Below are 27,974 nucleotides of genomic sequence, written 5' to 3'. Positions count from 1 at the left end.
CATTTGACTCTACAAGGCAGCAGGGTCTGGGCTCTTCCATCTCAACCCCCTTCTTCAACTTGTGTCTGCAAATGACCCCCTTTCATTATATCTGATCCTTTTCACCCCGAGTTGGAAAGTCTCCTTTGTTTTTAAACATGAAGTCTGCACCATGTTACCTAGATAATCTGACCCAGCTGATTGTACAATAGATGGTTTTTCCTACTATTATTGCAGGTCATGGGGATAAAGATCAAGAACAGCGGAGAAAATATCTGAGAACGTTCTACCCGGCCACCATTCACTCTCCCTTCTTTCTGCCAACTCCTTCCTCCTGAGCAGTGGCTAAAGCTTCCTGCTCACGTTTTCTGCCAACCTCACACTCCTTTCCCAGGACACACCTGTCCCGGGGCCACACAGAGCCAAAGGCATCGCATCTCATCACTGGTGGCCATTGTTTGGGAAGCTCGGAACCTCTTCAGCTCTAAGAATAAAGCTTCTTTGTGCAAACACACAGGACAGCCAACCTGGGCTCCGTCCCCCCGCTGTCAGGGAGGCAGACAAGCTGCCCGGCTGGTTTCTGGGCAGAGAGAGAACGTGTCATCGGTGGACACAGAGGGAAGTCACCGAGGTAAACAGAAACCCGAAGCTGTTCCGGGAACTTGCCCGTGCCAGGAATGCCGGTGACCTCTGACCTCCTGCAGGCACGTGGAGCGCTGACGAGGAGGAGGTGAAGACAGGCCTGTGCGGGGGGATGGACGGTACTGCAGGGTCTCGGGGAAGCAACTTCTCCCTCCTGAGCGGCTCGCAGGAACTCCGGGCACACCCTCTCCAGAGGGTGACGCCACCCACTCCGCGGGACAGGCCCTGGTGGGGGGCAAACTCAGGCGCCCTGCCCGCATCGCTTACCTGCCACCGGCCCCAGCTCCCTGACGTCAGAGCACCAGCCCCAGGATGCAGCCTTCTGTCCAGAGAAGGAAGACGCTGCAAGACAAAAGGGGAACCGAGACTGAGAGCCAGAGTCTTGTGCTGCTGAAGAACTCATTTCCACCTCTTTCCTCCAAGGCTCTTCCACATCTGGAGCCGATTACGCTGGCCACTGCGTTTACCAGGGAAGATGAGGGTGGCGGTGGATGCTGGAATCTGCCCTGGAACCCTTTCCATTCTGGCTGCCAGGTGCGTGGCCGGCTTTCTAGAACCCCCTCCCAGAAAGAGGCCCTCCTCCACCAGGTCACGGCCCCGCTGGGGCAGCCACTCTGCCGTAAAAGGATGCCCCCCACCTCCTACCCAACCCGGACAAGTGGGAAAGGGCTGTCCAGGGCTGAAGCATCTGTGGGGTCTCAAGGGTTACCCTCTGCATCCCCAACCTCAGGTCCCTTCCAAAGGGTCTGACCCCAAGAGTGCACCCCAGTAACCTGCACCACAGTTGGCTTCCGGGAGCCCAGGCACCACGAGGGCATTTTGGGCTTGTTTCTTCTCAAGGCTGTATTGTCTTCCCTCACCTGCTATTACTTCTGCAGAGATAGGCAGTGCAGACTCAACAGAATAATCTTATCAGCTAGACCCAAGAGATGGATTCCTCAATGGCTTGCCAGCAGTGGGGTTTCCTCCCCACTTGCTGGTCACTTAGGAGGCGGTGACTAACAGTAACCAAGGAGCCCACGTCCGCAACAGGTTCCTTAAACAAGGGTGATGATGGACGGTGGGATCGAAGGTACCACTGTGGCACGACACCCAGGCCTTCTGGACAGGAGTAACAGAGCTGCTCCAGGATTTACAGGAGCCCCGCATCCGGCCAGCCTGTGAAACAGGAGGAGGAAATCCCATCCTGGGCACCTTCCCTAAATCACTGACCTCCCCTGGAACAGACCCTCAGCCACGTTATCAGTCCACATGCAAGCATGTCCACAAGGAGCATCACAGGAGGGCAAGAATTATCCCGAGATGCTGGGGCAGCTGGCTGGTCTCCATAGCACTGTTTCCTCCGGGGCTTCCATGGCGAAATGAATTCCAGACGCACAGAAAGGTGAGAGGACGGGCTGGGAGGCGTGGAAGGAAATCAACCAGAAGGAAAGAGAAAACCCAGCACTTGTACACTTAACTCTTAAGGTAGAGACAGACCTAATGCACAAGGAACGTAGGACACACAAAGGCAAAAGGAAAAACCCCAGTGAAATCAACGAATGCTACAAAGAGGCAGCAACAACCTGAGGAAACATATCTGAACGTGACTAAAGATTCAGACCCTGAGAAGTTCAGAAAATGCAGGTGGGGTAGGACGTTCAAGGCTCAGGATGCACAGGCCGCTGTCCACCCATCACCTGGATTCTGGGTGCATCTGCAGACCTTGGCGTGCCATCGAGTTGCTCGTGGGACCCCAAAGACAGTCTAGACAGGGCAGATGAGAACCTCGTCACTTTGAAAGGAGTGGAAGTACTGAAAAGGCCTGGGGGGAATGAAACACTGCAGGGGTGGCCTCTCAGAAGTAGGTTTTTGGTATTTTAATGCTTGTTCCCTGGTGGCTCAGTTAGTAAAGAATCCGCCTGCAATGCAGGAGACCCTGGTTCGATTCCTGGGTCGGGAAGATCTGCTGGAGAAGGGATAGGCTACCCACCCTAGTATTCTTGGGCTTCCCTTGTGGATCAGCTGGTAAAGAATCAGCCTGCAATGTGGGAGACCTGGGTTCAATCCCTGGGTTGGGAAGATATTCTGGCCTGGAGAATTCCATGGACTGTATAGTCCATGGGGGTGGCAAAGAGTCGGACACGACTGAGCAACTTTCAGTTTCACTTTTGATGCTTGTTCAGACTTCTCTAATCTTTCCAATTTGCTCTATGGTGTGAATAGCATACATCTCTTTTTTTTTTTAAGTCACTGTATCAGCCTGAGGGGCTTCCCAGGTGGCACTAGTGGTAAAGAACCCGCCTGCCAACGCTCGAGATGCAGGAGAGGCAGAATTGATCCCTGGGTTGGGAAGATCCCCTAGAGGAGGTAAATGGCAACCCACTCCAGTATTCTTGCCTGGAGAATCCCATGGACAGAGGAGCCTGGTGGGCTACAGTCCCTGGGGTCACAAAGAGTCGGACATGACTGAAGCGACTTAGCACGCACACATGCACCGGTCTAAGAACTTGGGTGTCTCCTTTGCTTTATAAACCATCCCCTCCCCGGCATCTAGGCTGGGGGGACAGGACTTTCTACCCTCCCTCCTGTCCAGGTGCCCACTCTGCTGAGCCTCTTACCTCTGCACGGGTCCACCTGCAGGTCCTTCAGGAAGGGCGAGAAGGGGTCGGGGGTTGGCAAGGCCACAGAGTCTCATGCAAAGAGCATCCCTAGTAATAAACAGCCTCTACTTCCCACATCTACATCACGGCTCTCCCTAAAGCCCATTTCCCAGATGCAAAATAGCTGTGTGCTCTGCGCAACCAGAGGAGACCACCACCAAGTCTTTTATGAGAAGGGGAGGACTTTATGAAGAGGGGAGGAATGCGTTTCCTCTCCCATTCCAATTACAGCATCCTCAGTCAATGCAGCTTTAAGTGCTGGATCACTCAGCATTTTGGGCAAGAGCCTAGGAAACCACTGGGCTTTTCTCTTGCTCACTGCAGCAGGCTCCTGAAGCTCTGTTCCCTCATAGGGATCCCTGGAAGGTTCCTAGATAGATTTGTGGCAGGACAGGAGCACACCCGGAGCCCTCTGCCCACTCAGCGTTCACGACTCTGGCTGTGAACCGGTGAGTCTGTGAGGTCCAGGGTACGGGGACTAGGTGAACAGGATCAGCACCTTCTCACCTCCCCAGCTGCAGGCTCTACCTCTCTGGAAGCCCCAGGTCTCTGCACAAGGACCCGCTGACCTGAGAGGAGAGGGGTGTGGTCCTTCAGCCAAGGAGGGAGCAGCCAGAAGCCAGGGGCTCATCAGTCCCCACAGCCCCCAAAGAAAATACAGGACTTAGTGTATGTGGATCAAGTTAGCCCCAAACCCTGGAGTCTAGAAGATGTCTGATGTCCTGATTTCATGGTTTGTTTCCAGACACATCAATGCTGTTACTGCTGAAGTTCGGGGGGAATCTCCAAGAACCACAGAGCTGTCATAAAGCAATGCTGAGAAGGCTCTGTTGTCTTCAGGAGGCTTCAAACACGACCACAGTCCAGTGAGGACACCATTGACATCACTGGCCTGCATCACTCTGCAGCTGCTTCATCTGCAGCTTACCATCTTGGCTGGTGATAGGATGACAGGGCTTATCCTACCTGAGGACATCTGGAAAGCTCAGCAGGTAAACTTAGAGGCTCAAGAAACTTAAGACGAGAAACTATTCAAACAAAGACAGAGCCTCATCCTAAAGTCTCACCCCAGGACAGGTCCCAACAAGACACTCAGCCATTCTCTCCCTGTGTCTGAAGTTATGGCCAAAATCATGCCCCCTGTCCCATGCACACAGGCATCCCAGGTGGCACTAATGGGAAAAAGAACCCACCTGTCAATGCAGGAGACATAAGAGACTCAGGTTCCATCCCTGGGTTGAGAAGATCCCCTGCAGAAGGAAACGGTAACCCACTCCAGCATTCTTGCCTGAAGAGTTCCATGGACAGAGGAGCCTGGTGGGCTACAGTCCATGGGGTCGCAAGGAGTCAGACACGCCTGAAGCAGCTTAGCACGCCACACGCACCCCATGGATACGCTGAAGCCCTAGCCCCCAGACCCTCAGAATGTGACCATATTTGAAGAAAGGGTCTTTATAGAGGTAATTAAGTGAAAACGAGGTCATGAGAGGGAATCCAAACCCAGTTCGACAGGTGTTTTCACACAGGAGGAAATCTGGAGGCAGATACACAGATAGGGAGAACTTCACGTGAGGATGAAAGCGAGGGTCAGGACTATGCGTCTACAAGTCAAGGTTGCCAGCAAACCACCACAAGCTGGGGGAAGCCTGGGACCATGTCTCCCGCAGAGCCTCACAAGGAACTGACCCTGCAGACACTCCATGTTGGACTTCCAGCCTCCTCTGTACCGGGAGACGATACATTTCTATTGTTTAAGCACCCAAGCTTGGGGCTCTTTGTTACGGCACCCAAGCCAACTCATACAACCAATCTCATACAACATACAACAAACCAGGAGAAGGAATCCTCGGGAGGCCACCTGTCTCAAGAGCTGAAAGTGACAGGTTCAAAATACTCTGAAACGTTCCCTTTACTCGATGTATAGCTTGGTTCGTGTTAACCCCACAAGAGCTGGCCATCCTGCAGTGCCAAGCCTCTCAGAGCAGGGCCTACGTGGCCCTCTGATGTCATGGAATACCCAAACCTCCGTACTTTGCTCCTACAACTCCAGCATGTGCTCAGTGGCCTGGGATCTATGCAGTCACCCAGCACAGTTCTTCCCAGCTGGAGGAAAAGCATTTCTAGGGTGGCTCTGGGGAAACTGGCCTATTACCTGGGTTTCTAACCATCACGATGGACACGTATGGATCCACTGGCCAGAGGGTCCTTTACATCGGGCACCTGCCAGTATCTAGACTGGGATCTCTCTAGGGCAAGATTCGGTCTCACCCACTCTTGTGCCCACCACACCTGAAAAACCAAAGTAGCAGCACTAAAGCACAAAACAGAGCCAAGCCCAGCCCAACAGCTGTCTCCGCCCATGAATGAAGAGCATGTATCAGTAGGGAAAGCACATAACAACACATAAAAATTATACGAAATGTTTTACAAATATGAAATTCAGACCGCAGTGTGCAGAAGTACAGTTTTATTGAACACAGGCACCCTGTCCCTTTATGGATTTGTCTGTGGTTCTTCTGTGTGCTGACGGCACACAAAGGTAACTGCCACAGACCCCTGGGGGCTGCAAAGCTGGAACACTGCCTGGCCTGGCCTTCTACAGTGAAAGTGCGCTGACCCCGGTCTACACCAGCCCCATACAGGCTGCAGGGCAGAGGCCAGCCTGGGGTAGGCTCAAATCACAGAGGTGGGCAGCACCCACGGGGCGTGGCCAATGCCCGAGGGCTGGCCAGGTAGCAGGCAGCATCTGAGATGGCAAGAGGAAGGGAAGGGCAACAATGGGAGGTGTGGCTTGAAAAGGAAGCAGGAATGACCCAGAGGTAAATTTTATCAACCAGAAACTGCTTCCTGGAGCCCGATCCAACCTTCAGGGGGAGAGCTCGGGCCCCTCTGGGGCACAGGTTAGCACCCCGAGTCCCTCTGCAAGACATGCTCAAGGCACATGAGCATCGGGGTCCCAGGCCTGGTGGTGGACTTCACTCTTGGTTCTCCATTGTTTATGGAAGAAAGGACAAGGCAACCAATTTATAAAACTGAGAAAAATCATGCTTCTGCAGACAGACCTTGGTATTTAACGCTAACAAAATAAACACCAGTGAAACAACAGTACTTAGGTGTGTGGTGGGTGAGGCACCAAGTGAAAGGAACACCTGGTCTCTGGGGAAACCTTTCTTACACAGAATACAGAACTGCTTCACCTACCTCTCCTAAAATTTCATAATATTTCAAATTTTATAGATTGGGGGGCAAGGAACAGCCTTTCCTCTCTCGTGGAGGAAGCCTAGATTGACTGTGAAGCACAGAAGGTGGGTTACTGAGACACAGGTCGACCAGATGCCCACGGCAGCTTCACCCTATACACCTGTGCGTTCCCACCTGGCGCCTGGCACAGTATCAAGTTGGTGGTTTGGTTCATGGTTTGTGGCCGGCATTCCGCGCATCCTTCCTCCCCAGCAGGGTGGGGGCGAGGGTGGAGGCTCCCGTGTGTGGGGGTGACCTGTGCCCACTCCCTCTCAGGTATGTGGACGCCCACACCTGTGGCCACAAGGCTGCCTTCTCCTCCTCCTTTGGGCTTCTGCTCCCGCTGGATGGAGCTGATGGGCTTTGCTACGGATATTTTAATGGATCTAATTATCACATAAATCATCACGGGAGATGAGCAGCTTCCAGGACCAGTCAAGTGGAATATTTTGTAAAGACCTGATAGAGGGGAATCACTTAAAACGGGCTGGCAAGCTAGACCACATTAACACTTAAGAAAATAAAATAAAATAAAATAACTCCAGAACTCTTGACTCAGGCTGCTTTGCCAGCCTTTGTGTCATCCCTTGACTCTAAACAGGGAATCGGGACTTCCCTGGGGGCACAGTGGGTAAGAATCTCTCCACCAGTGCAGGGGACAGAGGTTTGATTCCTTATCCAGGAAGGGTCCACAGGCAGCAGATCATCTAAGCCCGTGTGTTGCAACTACCGAAACCTGTGCCCTAGAGTCTGTGCTCGCCAACAAGGAGCCATCACGATGAGATGTCCGCACACGCAACTAGAGAAGCCCCTGCCCCCCGCAACCAGAGGAAGCCCGCGTGCAGCATCAAAGACCCAGTGCAGCCAAAAACAACAAATAAATATAATAACTGTAAAAAAGTAAACAAATGGGGAATCGTGAGGCTGTACTAGGCTGGGGTCCATGCATGCCAGATACAGTCATCAAACACACACTCAGAGAAAGACCTTCACCCAATGGAGGAAGACTTGAAGATCCAGGGACACTGGTTTTTTCCATTAAAAAAAAATCTAATTCTTCCAGGCTTTGACTAACTTTTTCCACTCACTGACTAATTACTTAGGACCTTTACAGTCTGACCGGGGTCACAGATCTGGGCTCCCAGGAGGGCTGGAGGTTTAAATCCAACATCATGACAATCCCCACTGCAAAGCTGATGAAGGAGCTTCCAAAGTCTGAGGTTTTCCATCCTGACCGTAGCCTCCTCCTCTGAATAAGTGGGGAGGTGGCTCCAGCCAGGGGCTGGGTGTGTGAGATGCCATATGGATGGGGAGAGCCTGGACACGGAGGTTTCTGAGATGACCCCATGAGATCTGAAGACTTGCATTCCAGCTCTGCCCTTCATGGGCCTGATAACCTCTGCCAGCTTACCTAACTTGACTCTAGGTCTGGGCTTCCTCAAGTGTAAAATGGGGCTTTCCACGTCATGCTGGAGATTACTCTTTAGTTTTTGTTTTTTCTACTCTACCATCTTTTTTTTCTCCTATCATGTAGAGTAGACACTTCCCATCTTTTCTGTTAGTCTATGTACTGCAAGAAGATCAAACCAGTCAATCCTGATGGAAATCAACCCTGAATATTCACTGGAAGGACTGATGCTGAAGTTAAAGCTCCAACATTTTTGCCACCTGATGTGAAGAACTGACTCATTGGAAAAGACCCTGATGCTGGGAAAGATTGAGGGCGGGAGGAGAAGGGGGTGACAGAGGATGAGATGGTTGGATGGCCTCATCGGCTTGATGGACATGAGTTTGAGCAAGCTCCGGGACATAGGGAAGTGTCTGGAAGGACAGGGGAACCTGGCGTGTTGCAGTCCCTGGGGTCACAAAGAGTCGGACACGACTTAGCAACTGAACAACAGCAACATGGGCCACCTTAAGGGCAGAGACCCTGCCTTTCTCTTCTTTGAAACACAAAAGTCCAGGGATATAGCCAAATGCAAAATAGAAACCTCGCGATTATGCTTATGGTATGAATGGCTGAGAACTAAACTTCTTCTGTATGAATAAGGCGGTGAGTCTCAAACAAGGGCATGTACCAGGCTCACCTGGAGGGTTTGTTAAAACACAGCCTGCCGGTCTCCACCGCGAGGCCTGGGCTGGGCCTGAATGTGCATTCCCAACTTGCTCCCAGGTGATGCTGGTGCCTCCGGTCCCTGGACCACACTGATACTACGTGGGGTAACTGACAACAATGTGCTTCTCCACCTGGCTCCTGGAGGTTGGAGGGGGGCAGCGTCAGCACCACTGTGTCCTCAGCAGACTCAGTAAGTGAGGTTCAATGGGGTTTCAATGACTGACTGAGGTCAACAAATGGGAAGCTGAGATCATAACCCACCGGTCCAAAGCCGCCCCCAGGACCTCGATGAACAGAACAACGGTCAAGCACAAAGAGAACAGAGGCGGGCAAAGCAGGCTGCAGGCAGACCCAATGTCTCCGCCTGAGGGCATCAAATGCCAGCCCGGGTTCCAGTGCTACCCTGCCTTCCTTCTGTCCTTCTTCCAAGACAGAAATTATAACCTCCCCCGTCTCAAGTCTCCTAAAGTAAGAAGAAGTACACCATCCTGCCTGGTGTTTATGAGCTGCAGGAAGGGGGGCTTCTGTGCCAAGCCTGGGAGCCTCCCGACAAATCCAGAGGAGGCGGAAATACTGGGACAAGTCAGCGTGTGCCAAGCGCAGACCCTATTTGAACAGAGCCTCAAATCTGGTTTCAGCCGCTGAATCTGAGACCTGGGATGCGCACCCTTGCTCCTTGGCGCCCAGCAGGTGGGGTGGGGAACTGCCCAGCCTCGAGTGTGTGCTGGCAGGGCCTGGCACATGTGGGCTCCAGCACAGTCCCTTTTCTGTCAGGACCCCAGCAGCCACCTCCTTCCCCAGAAGTGCCCTTCTGTGGGTCACCCCTCCCTGAATGGGGCTGGAGGGGAAGACCTGTCAAGGCAAGGACCACCCACCCTCTGACCTCGCAGATTCTTCCTGGAGGTCACGTCTTCACCCTGGCAACCTCTCACCTTGGCAACAGTGAAAGAGGAGGGAGATGGAGCCTGAGCCCTCCCCCCGCTAACAGCGGGCCTTTTCCAGCTGACCCCAAATCCCCTCCATGCTGGGCTCACCTCCCAAGAGCCCCCTTCCCCTCTCAGTTCTGCAGAGTGGACTGGGGGTCCTCCGCCTGCCTTGCCGTTGGACTGGGGTACCATAGTTGCGGGAAAAGGGTGGAATCCCTTCTCTAGGAGAACATGGACTGCTTTGTCATTTGTTAATCTGCTATGTACCCCAGCCCAATCCCACTTTTAGATAACATGCCCTACCCTCACAGATATGCAGAAATGGGTCAGAAACAAGACTCACTGCAACATTTTCTGAAGCCCAAGACCCACCAGGTTATAAGAGGACAGTGTGTTTTTATTCATTTCCCCCAAAATAAATCCCCAGTTTCTAAATCTCTCTGTTGAGATAAGTATACTGTTATCCAGAAATGCAAGGGAGTTCCCAACCCCTGGAACAGCCTACTTTTGTAACAAGACTTAAAAAAAAAAAAAAAAAAGCAATCTTCAATACACATAGATAAAGAAAATGCTAACTTGAAGCTATTTCAATAGACGCCTGTGTGCTGGAGAGGTGGGCATTGGGGAGACACTCGTATTGGTGGACACATGCTTGGGTGACCATTACCCGCCACCCACCAGCAAGGCTGGGCCAAGGGCACAGCTCCATGGGGTCACTTCCCTCTCTGACCCCACAGCTCTAACTACAGGCTGGAATAGGTGTGTGGAGCCAGGTCATGTCAGAACACCCCGGCCCAGGTGGCTATTATGGGACAAGAATGGTGGATTCCACTGGCCATCCTTCACTCCCCGCCAGGGCCACGTGAGCCTCTCTGATGAGTCTCTCCACCCAGCGGCTGTTCTACACAGTAAGACCTCTGTCATCAGCAACCACCAATCAGGCGTGAAAGGTTAACACAACTGTGAACACAGCTCAAGCCGTCCTGGCTGGTGCTCATTCGGCTCTGAGGGACAGGAGGTTAAGTGTCAACAGATCGCTCCGCCATCTCCCAAATCTGCACTTGGGCTCTGTTCCCTGCAAGGTACAGACGGACCGGCAAGATAAATAAAACCAATGGGTCCTGCACTCTAGACAGGAAATAAGAGACAGCAGGGATCTAAGTATAAGACAAGGCTGGGGGCTTCCCTGGTGGCTCAGTGGTAAGAATCTGCCTGCCAACACAGGAGACGTGGGTTCAATACCTGGTCCGGGAAGATGCTACATGCGGAGAAGCAGCTAAGCCTGGGAGGCACGACTTCTGGGCCCTCGAGCCCTAGAGCACGTGCTCAGACAGACAAGAGAAGTCACTGAAATGAGAAGCTCGTGTGCCTCAACTAGAGAGTAGCCCCTGCTCTCTGCAACTAGAGAAAAGCCCGTGCAGCACGAAGACCCAGCACAGCCAAAAATAAAATAAAATAAACTAAAAAAAAAAAAAAAAACCAAGGCTGAAAATGGAAGATGCCAAGACACAAAGCTGCTGGTGTGAGTCCAGAACTAGATGGAGAGAAAACTCCTGAATGGAGGAGGGGCTTCTGGGAGACGGGGAAGGTACCACCTGCGCTGACCGGGTTCCAAACAGGTACCAAGAGAGGATGCTACACACAGGGTCAAAAGTCCCTCTGCGGGCGAGGTGCTTGGCGCCTCTGTGTTCCCATCACTCCTCACACATGCATCTGAACTTTCTCCAAGCCTCACCCAAACACCGTCTGCTTCACCGACCGTGGACAGGCATGAAGACATGCCTGGGAGGCTGTCTCAGCTCTTGCTGGAGGGCGGCGGCTGACATAGCTGCCTTTCTCAGGACCCACAGGGATCGTGAGTCTGGATTTTGCGGAGGCCACACTGTATCGGATTTGTGTACAATGAGTCACCCCTCACTGTGCTGTCAAGATGCCCTCCAGGACTTCCCTGGTGGTCCAGTGGTTAAGAATCCACCTGCCAATGCAGGGGACATGAGTTCGATTCCTGGTCTGGGAAGATTCCACATGTCACAAGGCAACTAACAGGACAGCTGCAACCACTGAAGCCCTGCACCGAGAGCCCATGCTTTGCAACGAGAAGCCGCCCAGTGAGAGGGCCATGCCCTGCATCTAGAGAAAGCCCACAAGCAGCGAAGACCCAGCACAGCCAAAAAAGGAAAAAGACCATACCCTCCAAATGGGTGGGTGTGACCCCCCATCACAGCACCCCAGGCCCCCAGCCCTCGCTCAGCCTTCAGGGCACACTCCTGTGGCTGCCCCATCCCCCAGAGGGACCATTCTAAGGTTCTTCGGGAGGGTCCCCAGCAGTCACAGTGACCATGAGCTCACGGACTCACCTTGTACTTGCCTCCCTCACTTCCTCATGTCGCCCTCCTGTGTCCCCACTCCTGCTTCTGAGGACCACCTCTCCCCATAATGTCAATTCCAAAGTCCTCACCCGGGGCTCCACACTTGGGGATCCCAAACAAGAACAGATGGCAAATGTCAAGCTGGCACTTGGCCACTAGGCCTTTTTTGGCCAAGACACAAGCTGAGTGACATGGGTGCGTTATTTCTGGCTAGTTCTGGTCAAAGCCAGTGTGCTATTTTGTATTGCTAGAAACTCCCAATTTAGAAAGCCAAGGAAATATTGTGTTCCATTAATAAGATACACGTACACACAGCTAAATCTGGAGAAAAGCAGTTGACATTTTTACATTCAGTTCAGTTCAGTTCAGTCGCTCAGTCGTATCCAACTCTTTGCGACCCCATGAACCGCAGCACACCAGGCCTCCCTGGCCATCACCAACTCCTGGAGTCCACCCAAACCCATGTCCATTGAGTCGGTGATGCCATCCAACCATCTCATCCTCTGTCATCCCCTTCTCCTCCTGCCCTCAATCTTTCCCAGCATCAGGATCTTTTCAAGTGAGTCAGCTCTTCACATCAGGTAGCCAAAGTATTGGAGTTTCAGCTTCATCATCAGTCCCTCCAATGAACACCCAGGACTGATCTCCTTTAGGATGGACTGGTTGGATCTCCTTGCAGTCCAAGGGACTCTCAAGAGTCTTCTCCAACACCACAGTTCAAAAGCATCAATTCTTTGGCACTCAGCTTTCTTCACAGTCCGACTCTCACATCCATACATGACCATTGGAAAAACCATAACCTTGACTAGACAGACCTTTGTTGGCAAAGTAATGTTTCTGCTTTTTAATATGTTATCTAGTACTCTTGCCTGGAAAATCCCATGGACGGAGCAGCCTGGTGGGCTACAGTCCATGGGGTCGCTAAGAGTCAGACACGACTGAGTGACTTCACTTTCACTTTTCACTTTCATGCATTGGAGAAGGAAATGGCAACCCACTCCAGAGTTCTTGCCTGCAGAATCCCAGGGACGGGGGAGCCTGGTGGGTTGCCGTCTATGGGGTCGCACAGAGGCGGACACGACTGAAGCGACGCAGCAGCAGCAGCAGGTTGGCCATAACTTTGACTGTGTGGATCACAATAAACTGGAAAATTCTGAGCTTTAGCTCAACATTCAGAAAACTAAGATCATGGCATCTGGTCCCATCACTTCATGGGAAATAGATGGGGAAACAGTGGAAACAGTGTCCAGACTTTAGTTTTCTGGGCTCCAAAATCACTGCAGATGGTGATTGCAGCCATGAAATTCTTCCATTAAAAATGTATAAATTCACTGCAGATCATGTCCAGGCTGAGGGCCATCAGGGCTCACAGTTCCCAAGGAAATCTCTGACTCGAAGCTGGGACTGGATCCCAGGGCAGGCCCCACGGTCCCAGCCCACAGGTCAGCCGGGGAGCCCACCCTCACATTCTGAAAGCATCGTGAGCTATGTTTCCCACCCCTTATACCTGAAATAAGCGAAAGTGAAGGTGTTAGGCACTCAGTCGTGTCTGACTCTTTGTGACCCCATGGACAGAACCCACCAGCCTCCTCTGTCCATGGGATTCTCCAGGCAAGAATATTGGAGTGGGCTGCCATTCCCTTCTCTAGGGGATCTTCCCGATCCAGGGATTGAACTCGGGTCTCCTGCATTGCAGGCAGATTCTTTATCTTCTGAGCCACCAGGGAAAGTTTTTTATTCACACCTGGGCGTGGCTTAAACATCACCTCCTCAATCTCCGGGCTTCCATGTTCCTTTCTTAGGGAAAGCATGTGACAGCCCTAGGAACTGTCACAAACTGCCACAAACCTGGCGCCTTAAAACCAATTTATTCTTACCATCTGGAGAGCACAAATGTGAAACCAGTTTCACTGGGCGAACATCAAGTATTGCTGGGCCTGCTGCCTTGTGGAGGCTCTACTGGGAGAACCTGTGGCCTTGCGTTTCCCACCTGCTGGCATTCCTGGTTTACGGTCCCTTCCTCCAACTTCAGAGCCCACTCACTCCATCTCTGACTCCACCACCTCCTGCTCTGCAGTCACATCTCCCTCTGCCTCTCTTACAACGAGGCTGGTCACTACAGGACATTCAGGGCCCCTCCGGGTAGGCAGGGTCATCTCAGGATCTTCAGTTATCACACCCACCAAGTCCTTTTTACTCTATGAAGTACCATTCACAGGTGCTGGGAATTACCACGTGACGATCCCTGGGGGAGGTGGGAAGGGACAGTCAGCCTTCTACGGGAGTGTGTGCTAAGTCGATTCAGTCATACTCGACTCTTTGCAACTCTATGGGCTATAGTCCGCCAGGCAACTCTGTCCATGAGATTTCCCAGGAGAAGAATACTGGAGTGGGTTGCCATGCCCTCCTCCAGGGGATCTTCTCGACCCAGGGATGGAACCCACGTCTCTTGTGTCTCCTAAATTGGCAGGTGGGTTCTTTACCACTAGCGCCACCTGGGAAGCCCCTGAGCCTACTACACTCCCTCTTTAAACAGCACAGTTTGTCTGCCCATCCCGCTACCCGGCTTCAGTGATCACTCCCAACACTCTTTATCATCTGTTTATTTCCTTTCTCTCCCACCAGAGGAAAGACTCCTGGAAGGCAAAGACCTCACCCGGTCCACCTGGAACACAGCAAGCACTCAGTGAACTGCTATAGAATCCCCCCAAGGAATCAGCCCTGGATGTCTCACAAGCGTATCTGTATGGCACACAGGGCAGGAGAACACCTGTTGTGCTCAGCTCTGCATCCAGCCCCTAGGCCTGCTTCACGGAGCACACAGTAAGACGCTCCACCAGTGGTTCCTGGTGCCTGCACATAAAAGGAAGCCCCCCCACCCCCCTCCATCTATAATCTGCTGGCCATCTTGGAGCAAACGATCAGCTGTTTCCCAGATGGTCCCAGCTGCATCTCCACCAAATCCATCCTCTGGCTCCCTCACCTTCAGCGACTGTTCCCCTGCCCGTGCACAAAAAGTGCCCTTCTCCCTCCTAACACCAGCCCACCTGAGGCCAGGTGTCCCTGCCCCAGCTCAGGGCTCTCCCCAGCTTGGCCCCATCCCACCAGCCTCCTTAGCACCCACGCCAACTCCCTTCACTTTGGTCAGGCGAGCCACCCACCAGAAAACTCCTACCTACACATCTCCCCTCTTCCTTCGAGGTCCAGTGCTGGCCCACGACTCCCACCAAGAGATCTGTAACTCCGGGTCTGGGTGACAAGCTTGCCGCCCACCTCCGCTAAAGGGATGGCACTCCTGGGCAGGCCAGTGAAGTGGGCTGGTGATGCCCCTGGTTCCGTGAACATGAGCTTCTGATGAGCACGTCTGTTCTCCAAGGAAGATGACGGGCCAGCCCCCCCGTGCCCTCCAGCTTCTGGGCATGGAGTGACGAGGTGGAAGGACCCTGATGTGCGTGAGCGACTGGAGACCTCCTGCGTGTTCTCCATCCTCGGAACGGGGGCAGCACGCGCCATGACTGCCTGACTGCAAGCCCGACGCAGCAGGTGAAGAGCGGCCGGCCCAGCGCCGGCAGGAGGAAGTGTCCGAGCCCCTAGGGACAAACCTGGAGAAGCCACGGGGCCCACCAGCCAGCAAGGAGCAGGCGATGTCCCTTCCTCACCTGGCAGGGCCTCAGGCACCATGAGAGCAAGACCGAGGACCACAGAGGAAAGTCAGAGGTGCTCTCCGGGTGTTAGGACACCCTGTTAAAACTGTATTTCAGATACGCAACAAAATTTTATTACCCTAAGTAAGTCCCAAATAGTCAACCACGCCAGGGTGACATTTTATTTTTATTTGCTAAACCTGGAGGTGGGGTGGGAGGATGCCCCCTCCCTGCCTACCCCAGTCAGAGGGGGCTCCCCCAGTCACAGGGGGCTCCCCAAGAAGTCCCAGCCTCCCCACCAGGAGAGGTGGCCTCCCCGCGAGGGGGCGGGGCGATGGGGATCCAAGCCCCCGCAAGGGCCCAGGTCCACTCCTTCCAGGGTTCACCCACAAACAGATGCACTCCACGGTATCAACTTCCCATTCAAGAGCTTTCGCAAAAAAATAAAATCTTTTTTGCTAGCCATAGAAAGGAGCTGTTTCAAGACTATTTTTCCATGCTGGCACAATTCTCCGAGAATTCACAAACAAAGCAGTGACTTCAACCACAAAGATCGCCATGGAAACGGACCACCTCCATCCCGCAAACCATGACTTCACCGTCATATTCCACCAGAAACCGACCGCAGATTGTTACCAGAAGAATCCTTGTGCAAACAAACACCAGCCAACTGCGGCTGAATGGCAGGAAATGTAACTGCTTTTTCTAATTTTAACTTCCTCCAGGAATGCATTCCTTCTAAACAGGCTGCATCCAGGCTCCCCAGACCCCACATTCCTTTAGTAAAGCTCCCACCTCCAGGGGCCACAAAGAAACGCAGCTTTAATCTGCCGGGCCAGGTGGGGCTGTGCCCCAGGCCCAAGGTCCAGGGCTGACTCACTAATTTTCCCCCAAATGACTAAGAGACCAAAACGATTTGTGCAGGAAAGCACTCCCAGACCCCGGGGTGGGGCGGATCCATGAAGGGGAACAGAAAGTGAGAGAAGGCAGTGACGGATCATTACAATAAGCTGGACCTATGACCTCCCAGGCACGATGCCTTGGCCGAGACCAAGGACACACCGGCCAGAACTAGGAACGCCTGGAAAACAGTTCTGTAAATTATCTCCCAGGACAGATTTGGAACGTGCCTCATTGGATTTTTAAAGCACGTGTGGGCAAGTAAACTAGGAGGCAATATTTGCAGTGCTCACAGCCAAGAAAGACTTATTTTCCAGAAAATTCAAAGAACTCCTACAATCCAGCAAGAAAAAATGGGGAAGACCATGGAAAAAGGGAGAAGCTATACCAGTCTTATGAGTGGTCACTGTTTCTGCCATCTTCTATTCATCCCAGATATTTAAGTGTTATTTGTATCTACAGGCTTCCCAGGTGGTGTTAATGGTAAGGGACACGCCTGCTAATGCAGGAGACATAAGAGAAGCAGGTTCAATCCCCGGGTTGGGAAGATCCCCTGGAGGAGGGTGTGGCAACCCACTACAGTATTCTTGCCTGGAGAATCCCATGGACAGAGGAGCCTGGCGGGCTGCAGTCCATTGGGTTGCAGAGAGTCGACACAACCGCGCACTCACCCATGCATTCAAGATTTAGGAACCAATTGGCCTGGCCCCCTGATAACCCAGTGGAGTGGTAAGGACAGGCACTGCAGGCCTGGGGAAAAGGTGGCTCCCTCCCCGATCTCCTTGCTCTGCAGAGAAGCGGCCCAGCTGTGACCTGGAAATAGGGCCCCACCTAGAAACCCTCCTCCCAAACCAAATTCACAGGCCTCCAGCCTCACCTGGAAGCCGTCTCCCCCTGGGCTGGGTTATGACTGTAAGAAATCGCCCCACCTCTCCCCCTCCCTCCCATGCAATTAAAGATGCTGGCCCCAGACGCTGCCGGGCTGGGCTCTTCATTAACCCAGGGCTCCCCCCAGGGCCCCCGAAGCGCCCTGTGGTTACGGGGTTTGTCCTTCTCCAGGCAGTGGAAAACAAGAACCTTCGATTGCTGGAAGCTGGGAGTCACCCAGACCACATCCTGTTTGGCAGCAGCCATGGATTCAATCATGCCAATAGCACCGAACAAAAGAAACCTTCTACGCGGGCTGACGGGCAAGACTGCGGCTGGCAGCAGCGCAGGGGCCCAGCCAGAGTTCAGTGCTCAGGGCGGCCCTGGTCGGTGAGCACACGGCCCAGTGCACACCAGCTCGGCCTGGGGCCCAGGGAAAGGGTATCTGGTCCCTGCTGCCCACGGATGGGGAGTGGGCTGTGCCTGGGACTCTGTCCTTGGCCCCCTCCATACTCCCAGGTGCAGCAGGCTCTCAAATACTTGTTGACTGAGTGATAAAGCACTTCCAGAGGGAGTGACAGAAGGCAAAAGTTGCAAACCATCAACATCACCTGAAGGGGACGAAGCTGCCCTTGGCTACAGGAGCAAAGCCCCCAGGGCCATGGCAAGGCGGCCGCCCTGCTGTTGGGGCTCCGGTCCCATGGCCAGGAGAGACACGGGGAATGTCCAGGACCTAAAGATCAGGCCAGCTGTAGAAAACCCCCCCACAAGCTGCACAGCCTTCTTGCATGGGAGAGCTGAAAAGGACCAGAAAACTTAAACACACCTTGAGCACGTTAGGAATCTGGAGAGGTTTCTTCCCAGGGTGGCTGGGGAACGCGGTGGTGCTAACTCAAACGTGCGGACTCTCAGATCTGTGCATCTGAGCGGGAAGAGTGGCGAAGGGAGAAGCTTCTGGAAAGCTCCGACAGCAGGGAAGTGGTCCCTGGGTGTGGGGCGTGGGGCTGGTCACCAAAGCAGCCATCCCCGCTGTGTGTCCACCGTGGGAGTCTCTGGTCCAGAGGTTGTCAAGAGAAGGGCGACCCCAGAAGCTCCCAACACCCTGAGCTCTCCTAGTGCAGGGACCCTAAGCTCTAGGATGATGCCTGTCTGTGTAAACACACTGGCTGGGAAACTCCAGCTGTCCCACCCGAGGAGGTGCCAGGCAGGGTGGGCTGCCTGGGGCCCAGCAGCATCATTCCCATGCCCTCCCACTGGCAGGACCTTGAGCTGGGAGCAGACCTGCCTTCATCTCTAAAAAAGGGCACCCAACCTACAAGCTATTGTGGGGAGTTTATGTGTGAAGCGTTTAAAGAGCTCGGCGCCTACAGTCGGCACTACATAAGTGCTCCAGGATTTACCCTGTGATGAGGAACCAATGTGTGCACACAAGGGCCACCCAGGACGACTGCCATCTCTGCTCCTCCCACCTGACGCCCCCTTGTCTCTTTCCAGCTGAATCTCAGCCCAGACCAAGGCCCCCTGCCACTCAGCATGCGGTCCCCACATCAGTAACCTCCTCCCGTCACCAGGAGCTGCTCAGAACTGCCCCCGTCCCAGGTGATCCCTGGGCACAGAAGACTGGCCAGAGGACGGCGGGGTCCAGCTGGAGACAGACATTTGTCCCCATGCTGTTCCGGAGTCGGGTCCCCTAAGAAAGCCTTCTGGCCTAAGAAGATTACAAGCTCAAGTGCAGGGGCCGGAGCCTCCATGCCTGTGTGTGCGCTCACTTTCCCGGTGCGGGGCGCGTCACAGCGCTTGCTCCCCCAGCCCTGACTCAGGGGATCAGCAGAAAATGCCTGAAGGAGCAAACGCCTCAATGCAGCCATGCATGCTGCTATCAGCCCTCTTCAGAGGAGAGACAACTTCACCAAATCATCCCCTCTTCCGCGCATCACCCCTCGAGCTGCTAACAGGATTAGTGGGGCCCTCGGCCACCCCGACCACCCCTTCTAATGCTCCACCACCAGCCTAATGCTCCAGACTCGGAATTGCAGGGCAGTTTATACACAGCCCCACTGTTCCCGCTGTTCGGCTGCCTTTCTCAAGTTCAAGTTCACCTGACAGAGCTGACCTGTGCTTTGTGTTTGGAAGCTGGCTTCCTTGCTGACCTGGAGAGCAGCTCACTGTTAAAAGTCCAGTCCAGGAGAGAACAAAGAACCTGCTGACTGGAGGAGACAGGCCAGCGCCTGACCTGGAGGGGGTGGGCACCATGCTTGGCAGAAGGTGAGGAGGCCTGGGCTCCCCCCTGGAGGGGGCCGCCCAAAACCAAGGGCCCGCACTGCAGGGCACCCTCTGGACTCCAGCCACGGTTACCGCCAACGGCAGATACCAACCAGAGCCAAGGGCCTGAGAGCCGAGCCCTGGCACCCCTGCCTCCCAGCGGCCCTCCCTGCCATCGTTTTGTCTCTGTTCTAAAACAAACTTCCTTTTAAAGTGGATTTGGATGTATAGAAAAGTCGTCAATATAACACAAGGTATCCCCATATGCCAGCCAACACCTGACTTCCCTGTTATTAAAATCTCCCATTAGGATGGCCCATTTGCCAATGAATGATGACGGCACTTTAGTTCAGTTATATGAACTGAAGTCCACTCTCTGATTCCCTTTTTGTTGTTTAGTGGCTCAGTCACGTCCAACCCTTTACTACCCCGGAGACTGTAGCCCACCAGGCTCCTCCGTCCATGGGTTTTCCCAGGCAAGAATACTGGAGTGAGTTGTCATTTCCTTCTGCAGGGGATCTTCCAGACCCAGGGATCGAACCCTCATCTCCTGCATCGGTAGGTGGATTCTTTACCACTGAGGCACCAGGGAAGCCCTGAGATTCCCTGAGTTTTTCTCTCTCATGTCCTTTCTCCATCCCAGGATCCGTGCCAGGTATCACACGACATTCAGCCCCGTCTCCTGAGACTCCTCTGGACCGTGACAGTTCCATAGGCACCCTTTGTCTTCAGTGACCTTGATGGTTCTGAGCAAGACCAGGCAGGTACCGGGTAACTGCCCTTCAGCTGGGGTGTGTCTGCTTCTTTTCAGGGTGAAGACTGGGGCTGTGGATCCTGGGGAGGAAGGCGGCAGGGGAGGTGCCCTCTTCACCCCGCACAAGGGCATATACTGTCCACAGGACTTGGTACTGTTGATGTTGACCTTGGTCACCTGGCCTGACGTCTACTAACCCTCTTCTCCAGGCCACTCCCTCCCTCTTTGCTGAAAGACACACCCCCTCCCATGCACTGCCAGTGGGAAGGGCATAAATACAAGCTCCTCTATTACAAAACAAGCAACAGTCAAAGAGCACCACACGGGTGCAGGCAGCTGTATGTAAAAGCTGCTCGGTCACACACTCTGCCCTCCACCCTCCTAAGGACTCAGGGTAGATTCAGAACTGTCCACTGACTAGAACATCAATAGGAAGTTACAGCCTGAGAGGCTGGAAAACAGGTGATAACCTGGCCTGTATTTATAAAAAAACAATTTATAGAAGGGCCCAGACACCACTTGCTCTGCTCAGGCCTTTATGCAATACCTGGCCAGGTGAGCAGGGGGGCCCCCTGTGCAGGGATGGATGGGTTACCTGAGGAGGTCCCCTGGGTCTGCAGGCATCCTTCAGAGGGGTCTCTGGGTGAGAGATCGGCCCCCAGCCTCGGAGACGCCAGCCCGTATGGAGGACACGCAGCGTCCCTGATGCCGAACTCAGCCCTGGACTCCGGTGCTCTGGGGTTATCAATCAATTTGGAGAATCGATTACCATCTGCACAGGACTTGGAAACGCTGGGCTGGAGGGCACCCGAGGATGACACAGGAGGAAAGAAACCCATCCCCTTTTAGCTTCGTTCAGGACGAGAAGCGGGGAGGTGGTCGGGGGAAGCAGGGGTGCTCCAAGTCAAACCACATTTAGTTTGATTTCTGACCCTCAGAGTTCAGGGGAATTGCTCCGTGCCCCCGGGTTTCCCCTAACGCTGAGTGCTCACAGTGCCTGCTTCACAGGTAGGATTCTAGAGGCAGGCATGAGTCTCCAGGCAAGGGCAGATGACAGCTGTTCCAGGGCAGTTCCAGGATGGAATTCAGGCCGTGATGGGAGCCCCAGGCTCAGGGGCAGGCCACGTCTGGGAGGAAGGCGGCCACGGTGGGCCCTGGGATGTGGCTCAGCTTCCCCGGGGGAAGCTTCTCCATCTGTGAAAAGTGGGAAGGGGCAGCAGCCGTGGGCAGAGGGGCCCGGCACGGCACAGCCCTACTGCTCACAGGCAGGAAGGACTCTGTTTAGGGGAAAGCAACTCAACCCAAACCAAACTCCTTTCCCTGGGCAGAGCATTCCAGCACGAAGCTGCTGGATGCCGTCCGGCCAACTCTGCACCATGCCGATCCCGATCCCGAGAGATCCACCACGCCCCAGTCACCGCCCGCCCCATCCCTGACCCCTCGGGCTGCAGGCAGCTGCCGGCTAGGCCAGCTCGACTGCTCCCCGGGCGGGGCTGAGCCGTGAGTCAGGCAGGCTCCACACGCGCCTCTAATCGGGCAAGTTATACAATTATCCCCATCACAAATCGCCACGCGTCACGGGCGGCGGGCCTGCACGGTTGAGGATGAGCTCCTTTCCCAGCGTGGGTGCAGAGACCGGCTCAGAGCCACCTAATTCCTGCCCCTCCTCCCCGCCAGCAGCCAAAAGGGACCCCAACACCTGCCAGTGAACAGGGAAGGTGAGGGGCAGAGAGAAGTCAGAGCGGCTGCGCTGGGCTTGAACCCCTCGCCCTTTCTCAGCTAAGGCAGCTGGACCTTGCAGTGTGGGAACAGAGCTCCTGCCTCCCGGAGCAGCAGATGGGCCTACCCTCAAAGCAAGAGCCTCAAGGCCAAGTCCAGCTAAAGATTCCAGGAGCTCCTGGGCTCCCAGGGGGACTGGCAAACCCCGAGTTGCATTTCAGGATAACTGTCAGCCAAGGGTGCGTGTCCACAGGCCCACCCACTACACCCACCCCACACACCGTGCGTTTTCAGTTCAGTTCGGTCACTCAGTCGTGTCCAACTCTTTGCGACCCCATGGACTGCAGCATGCCAGGCCTCCCTGTCCATCACCAACTCCTAGAGCTTATTCAAACTCACGTCCATTCAGTTGGTGATGCCATCTAACCATCTCATCCTCTGTTTTTCCCTTATCTTCCCACCTTCAATCTTTCCCAGCATCAGGGTCTTTTCAAATGAGTCAGCTCTTCGCATCAGGTGGCCCAAGTATTGGAGTTTCAGCTTCAGCATCAGTCCTTCCAATGATTATTCAGGACTCATTTCCTTTAGGATGGACTGGTTGAATCTCCTTGCAGTCCAAGGGACTCTCAAGAGTCTTCTCCAACACCACAGGTGAAAAGCATCAATCTTCATTGCTCAGCTTTCTTTATTGTCCAACTCACACATCCATACATGGCTACTGGAAAAACCATAGCTTTGACTAGATGGACGTTTGTTGGCAAAGTAATGTCTCTGCTTTTTAATATGCTGTCTAGGTTGGTCATAACTCTTCTTCCAAGGAGCAAGCGTCTTTTAATTTCATGGCTGCAGTCACCATCTGCAGTGGTTTTGCAGCTCAAAAAAATAAAGGGCAGCAAAGTGGAATCAAGTTCACGACTTTCCTGAATTTCTAAAGGACCTTCCCTCAGGCAGGTAAGGAGCTGATCCACTGAGATAAGTGTAAATATTTCTTCTGCAAGGATGAGCCTAACTTTCTAAATCACATCTATCAAACCAGACTGGGGAAAACACTTTGAGAATGGCTCATACTCTGTGCGGGCAGGTTTCTCTGGTGGCTCGAATGGTAAAGATTCTGCCTGTAAAGCAGGAGACCTGGGTGTGATCCCTGGGTTGGGAAGATCCCCTGGAGAAGGGAATGGTTACCCACTTCAGTATTCTTGCCTGGAAAATTCCAGTGACAGAGGAGCCAGGCGAGCCCATGGGGTCACAAAGAGTCGGACACGACTGAGTGACTAACACGTTCACTTTTCACTTAGAAACGAACAGAAAAGACAACTGACCTCCACTCCTTAGAGGCACTACTACGTCATCTTAGTTACTCACTTGTGTCTGACTCTTTTCGACCCCAAGGATTGTAGCCTGCCAGGCTCCTCTGTCCATGGGATTTCCCAGGCAAGGATACTGGAGTGAGTGGCCATTCCCTTCTCCAGAGGATGTTCCCAACTCAGGGATCGAACCCGGGTCTCCCGCATTGCAGGCAGATTCTTGACTGCCTGAGCCACAGGGAAGCCCTAGTGAGAGGCACTGGTTGGCTTCAGTTCTTACGTTTCAAATTGACAGGGTGACGATCGTGTTCTACAGGTGTCATTCATCAGAACGCGCTTGAACCCTTTGAACAGCCTGCAAAGGGGAAAGTGGCTTTCTGGGGTGAAGGCAGGGGATGGGGGGCAGTGAAGGAGGCGATCCCCCTTTTCACAAGGAGCTCCTCCTTCTAAACGGTCTATTCAGAAATAAGTTCCCCCAGCACACCTGCATGGGACAAAGCATGAAATCTGTATCAATTCACTTGAGTTTTCATCTTACCAGGAGTATGAAGAAAAAGCCTCCTCAAAAACACTTTATAGAAAAATCTAAGTAAATGAATGCCATTTAAAAAGGGCAGGCTAGCCAATAAGCATATGAAAAGATGCTCAATACCACTAATCAGAAGGGAATGCAAGTCAAAACCAGGAGATGTCACCTCACACCCTTTAGGCTGGCTGTGTATAAAAATCATAAAGTCACAAGAGTGGATGAGGATGGAGAGGCTGGAACCCTTGTGCAGAGTCTGTGGGGATGCAAACTGGTACCACCGCCGTGGAACAGAGTATGGAGGTTTCTCAAAATATTAAAAAAAAAAAAATTTTTTTTTAGTGACTTAGTAGCTGCTAAGTCACTTCAGTCGTGTCTGACTCTGTGCAACTCCATAGACGGCAGCCCACCAGGCTCCCCGGTCCCTGGGATTCTCCAGGCAAGAACACTGGAGTGGGTTGCCATTTCCTTCTCCAATGTATGAAGGTGAAAAGTGAAAGTGAAGTCATTCAGTCGTGTCCGACTCTTAGTCTACCCTATGATAAAGAAATTCCACCTCTGGGTATCTATCCAAACGTGAAAGCAGCTTCCCAAAGAGATATTTGCCCACACCTATGTTCACAGCAGCATCATTCACAGTCTCCAAGAGGTGCAAACCAAAGGTCCAGGAATGGATGGGTGGGTAACAAAATGTGGTCCAACCATCTGATGCAACATCCTTCAGCCTTGAAAAGGAAGGCGTTCTGTCACAGGCTACCACCTGGATGAAACCTGAGCAATATTCTAAGTAAGATAAATACCAGTCACAAAAAAAGACAAGTACTATATGATTCTACTTATATGGGCTATGTGAAAGAGTCAAATTCACAGAAATGGAAAGTAGAATGATGGTTAGTTCTCAGCTGGTGCTAGAGGAGAAGGCGAAACGGGGAAAGGTTTAATGGGTAAGTTTCAGTTTGGGAAACTGGAAAAGTTTTGAAGACCAGCTGCACAACCATGTGGACGCACTTTACACTGTTCAACTGTATGATTTTAAAAACTGTCAAAATGGTAAATTTTATATTATGTGTTGTTTTTAAAAAACCACAATTTGAAAAATAAATAAAATTTCTAAAAAGAGAGGGAGGTCCTATACGGTGGCCTGTTTTGTTTTCTTCACAGAGTTTCTGAAATTGGTGTCTGGCAGCGCCCTGCAGCAACACACAATGTAAGTCCTTGCCACTTCCACCGATTCCCCTCAGGATAAGTCTAAAGCAGTTTCTTAAAAAAAAAAAGAGGCAAAAAGTGATCTTGATCCCCAAGCTGATAAACAAAAAGGGAAATTATACCTAAACCCCACGTGGGGATACAGAAGCGGAACCCTGAGTGATACAGGTCGGCAGAAAAATCCACAACCTGATGGAATTCGCCCCAGGAAAGTTGTCAGAAGCAGAGATACAGCCGGCCCCAGTGAGGGAGAGTGACTCACTTTTCACTCTCCAGGCAATATTTGGAATGATTACAAAACCACGTACTTTTCTTACAACAAAACAATGTAAAGCACACTGACGTTTTTGAAAAACCATCATCTGAGGAACAACACTGTTCAATACGTGGATTCCAAAGGGGTGACTTGAAGCTGGGCAGAGGGTCATTTAGGATGCCTCCTTTTCTTTCAAGGAGCAAGTTTATGGCTGCAGTCAGCATCTGCAGTGATTTTGGAGCCCAAGAAAATAGTCTGTCACTGTTTCCATTGTTTCTCCATCTATTTGCCATAAAGTGATTGGACCAGATGCCATGATCCTAGTTCTTTGAATCTTGAGTTTTAAGCCATGATGTTAGTTTTTTTGAATGTTTAAGTTTCAGTTCACCAGTATGTCTAACCAATGTAGCTGGAACTAAACAGGAAGACGTTCAGGGCCACCGTGTGTGACTGTCTGTGAGGGACATTTATCCCCAAGGCCTGTGGAGAAGGGTCCATACACATCACACTGGGGCATCACCATGCGGCATCTCAGGGACCAGCGGGCCAGTGCAGAGAAGGGCATGCCGGAGTCAGAAAGCTCAAGGACAGCCTGCCAGACCCAGTGCTGGGCTGAAAAGGCCAGACTTGCTCTGTGAAACCAGGAAGGCGTCGAAAGTGTGCAGGCCTATAAACACGGTCAGCTCCTGCTCTCAGTTCTTGGCAAAGGGGAAGTGTCACCGCCGAACCGCGTCTAGCACACTAAAGCCACCAGGCGTGTCTGCGAAGCGCACTGATGAGCAGGTGAGCGGGAAGAACAGGAGGGGGTCGGCCTCCCAGGCAGACGCGGGCCAGAGAGCCACACCAGGCACAGCTGAGGCCAGTGCCTGGCGTCACGTGACTGCAGGGTCCCATCGAAACCCACAGTCCACGTGACACACACGACCGCCCAGGCACACAGAAGGGGCTGCACGCTCAAGAGGGGGACCCCGAAAGTCCTTAAGCATCAAGGCACACCAAACCAAACCACACACTCAAGGCTGCAAACCCCGACTGATTAGAGAACCCTTGCCACAGAGAACACAGCAGCATCACAGACGCCACATCACCAGGGGAACACAGCGCCCCGGGACCCTGGGAAGAGGGAACCCAGGGAGGAATCCAGGTTGAAACACTCGCTCTGCCCGGGGAGCAGCAGAGTGCCTGAGTCCTGATACAGCTCTCGACATGCACCAAGCACTTTCCGTCAAAATGTCTTCCTTTTCAACGAAGGTAACTAGAGCCACGGTCTTGGGTAGTTTAACTTCCAAACCACGCTCAAAGGGCGGATAGAAGGAGCAAACCCTTCATGGGAAAGGCAGTGATGGAACCAAGCGTATGATTGTTACCAACATAAGACGTCCAGGAAGGAGCACTGACCGAGGGAGAGAAAAGCTTACATTCCACATGACGCACATCTGAAAATGACCCAGGAGGGAAGACAGTAAAGCACGATGAGAAAGGTACAACTCAGGCCACAAACACTGAATACACACGGGAGAGGATTTTCTGATTGATCCAAAGATCCAGTCAGCTGCCAGAACAGCTCATGAATACAGAGAAGCTGTTAGAGTTGATCCAGGGAACACGACAAAACCACAGTCCTGTCGGGAAACGGGAGCCTGACCCTTGAATCTGACAGCACAGTGAACAGAGCGTGTTCTGGTCACCATGTGAAACGTGATGTAATCAATGAACGTAATTTAATTGATCCACATTCGCCTGCATGTCCTGGAGAAAATGCAACTGCCGCTTGAGTATCCAAGGAACGTTTGCAAACATGAGAAGCAACCTGGAAATCCCAAAACCCTCTAAAGAAGAAAGCTGCACAGGGCATCGCTGACTCCAGTTGAGTGGAAAGTAAGAGGAAGGAAAAGGAGGAAAGAGACAAGGAAAAAAATTAAATACTTAAGAAAAGAACTCTTGGGTTAAAGAGTATTAAAATTAAAATTAGAAGAGATGCCTTAGAAAAAAACAAGGATGGCATTGGGGTCCACCTTGCTCCAGGCACTCGGGTGGCTCCTTGGGATGTCCCATCCCAGAAATACAACTGTAACCCCACCACCACCAGTGGTACTACAGATGTTGCTACTTTCAAAAATTCCCTCTTGAGATCAAGCACTGAAAAAGGCAAGACCCGGGACATTCCATCAGTCATCACCAAGATAACCGGAGCCGCAGACCTCCTGGTGGACCGCAGCCCACCTTCCCTTCCATCAGCTGAGCTCGGATGGGTCACCCGGGACCAGGTGGTGCCCTCACCTGAGGGAGGGAAGTCTGGTGGGGCTCCTCCGTGGGTGGCAGGTGGGAAAACCGGGGGCACCAAGCCCGTAAGTGAGAGCTTCTCACACTGCACTAGTTCTTAGCTGAACATATAGGGGCTAATCAGATTCTTGGATTCAGTTGCTAAGTCGTGTCAGACTCTGTGACCCCAGGGACTGCAGCACGCCAGGGGTCCTCTGTCCATGGGATTTCCAGCACTACTTGCCATCAACGAAAAGAACTTATTTCTGAAGTTTCTGAGTATTCTTGTAATTCAAAGGAAGCTAAGAGGGGGTCAAGGCACAGGCATCCTCAAATGCAGGATGTGGGGAAAGAGTCGCT

At 52.8% G+C, this 27,974-nt stretch overlaps 1 protein-coding gene across 5 annotated transcripts in view; it reads right to left on the bottom strand.

Annotated features, from left to right (window-relative positions):
* Positions 1–27,974, bottom strand: part of SH3BP4 (SH3 domain binding protein 4) — a 98,600-nt gene that overhangs the window by 55,787 nt on the left and 14,839 nt on the right. For all 5 annotated transcript variants that reach the window (XM_070368533.1, XM_070368532.1, XM_070368531.1 and 2 more), the window contains exon 2: positions 889–963. The gene's annotated coding sequence lies outside the window, so the exon portion shown is untranslated. The remainder of the gene's footprint in view (positions 1–888; positions 964–27,974) is intronic.

This window comes from Bos mutus, chromosome 3 (assembly GCF_027580195.1).
Source record: "Bos mutus isolate GX-2022 chromosome 3, NWIPB_WYAK_1.1, whole genome shotgun sequence".
NCBI classification, from domain to species: Eukaryota; Metazoa; Chordata; class Mammalia; order Artiodactyla; family Bovidae; genus Bos; species Bos mutus.
Note: the sequence above shows the minus strand (reverse complement) of the source record. Positions and strands in the feature narration are given on the sequence as shown.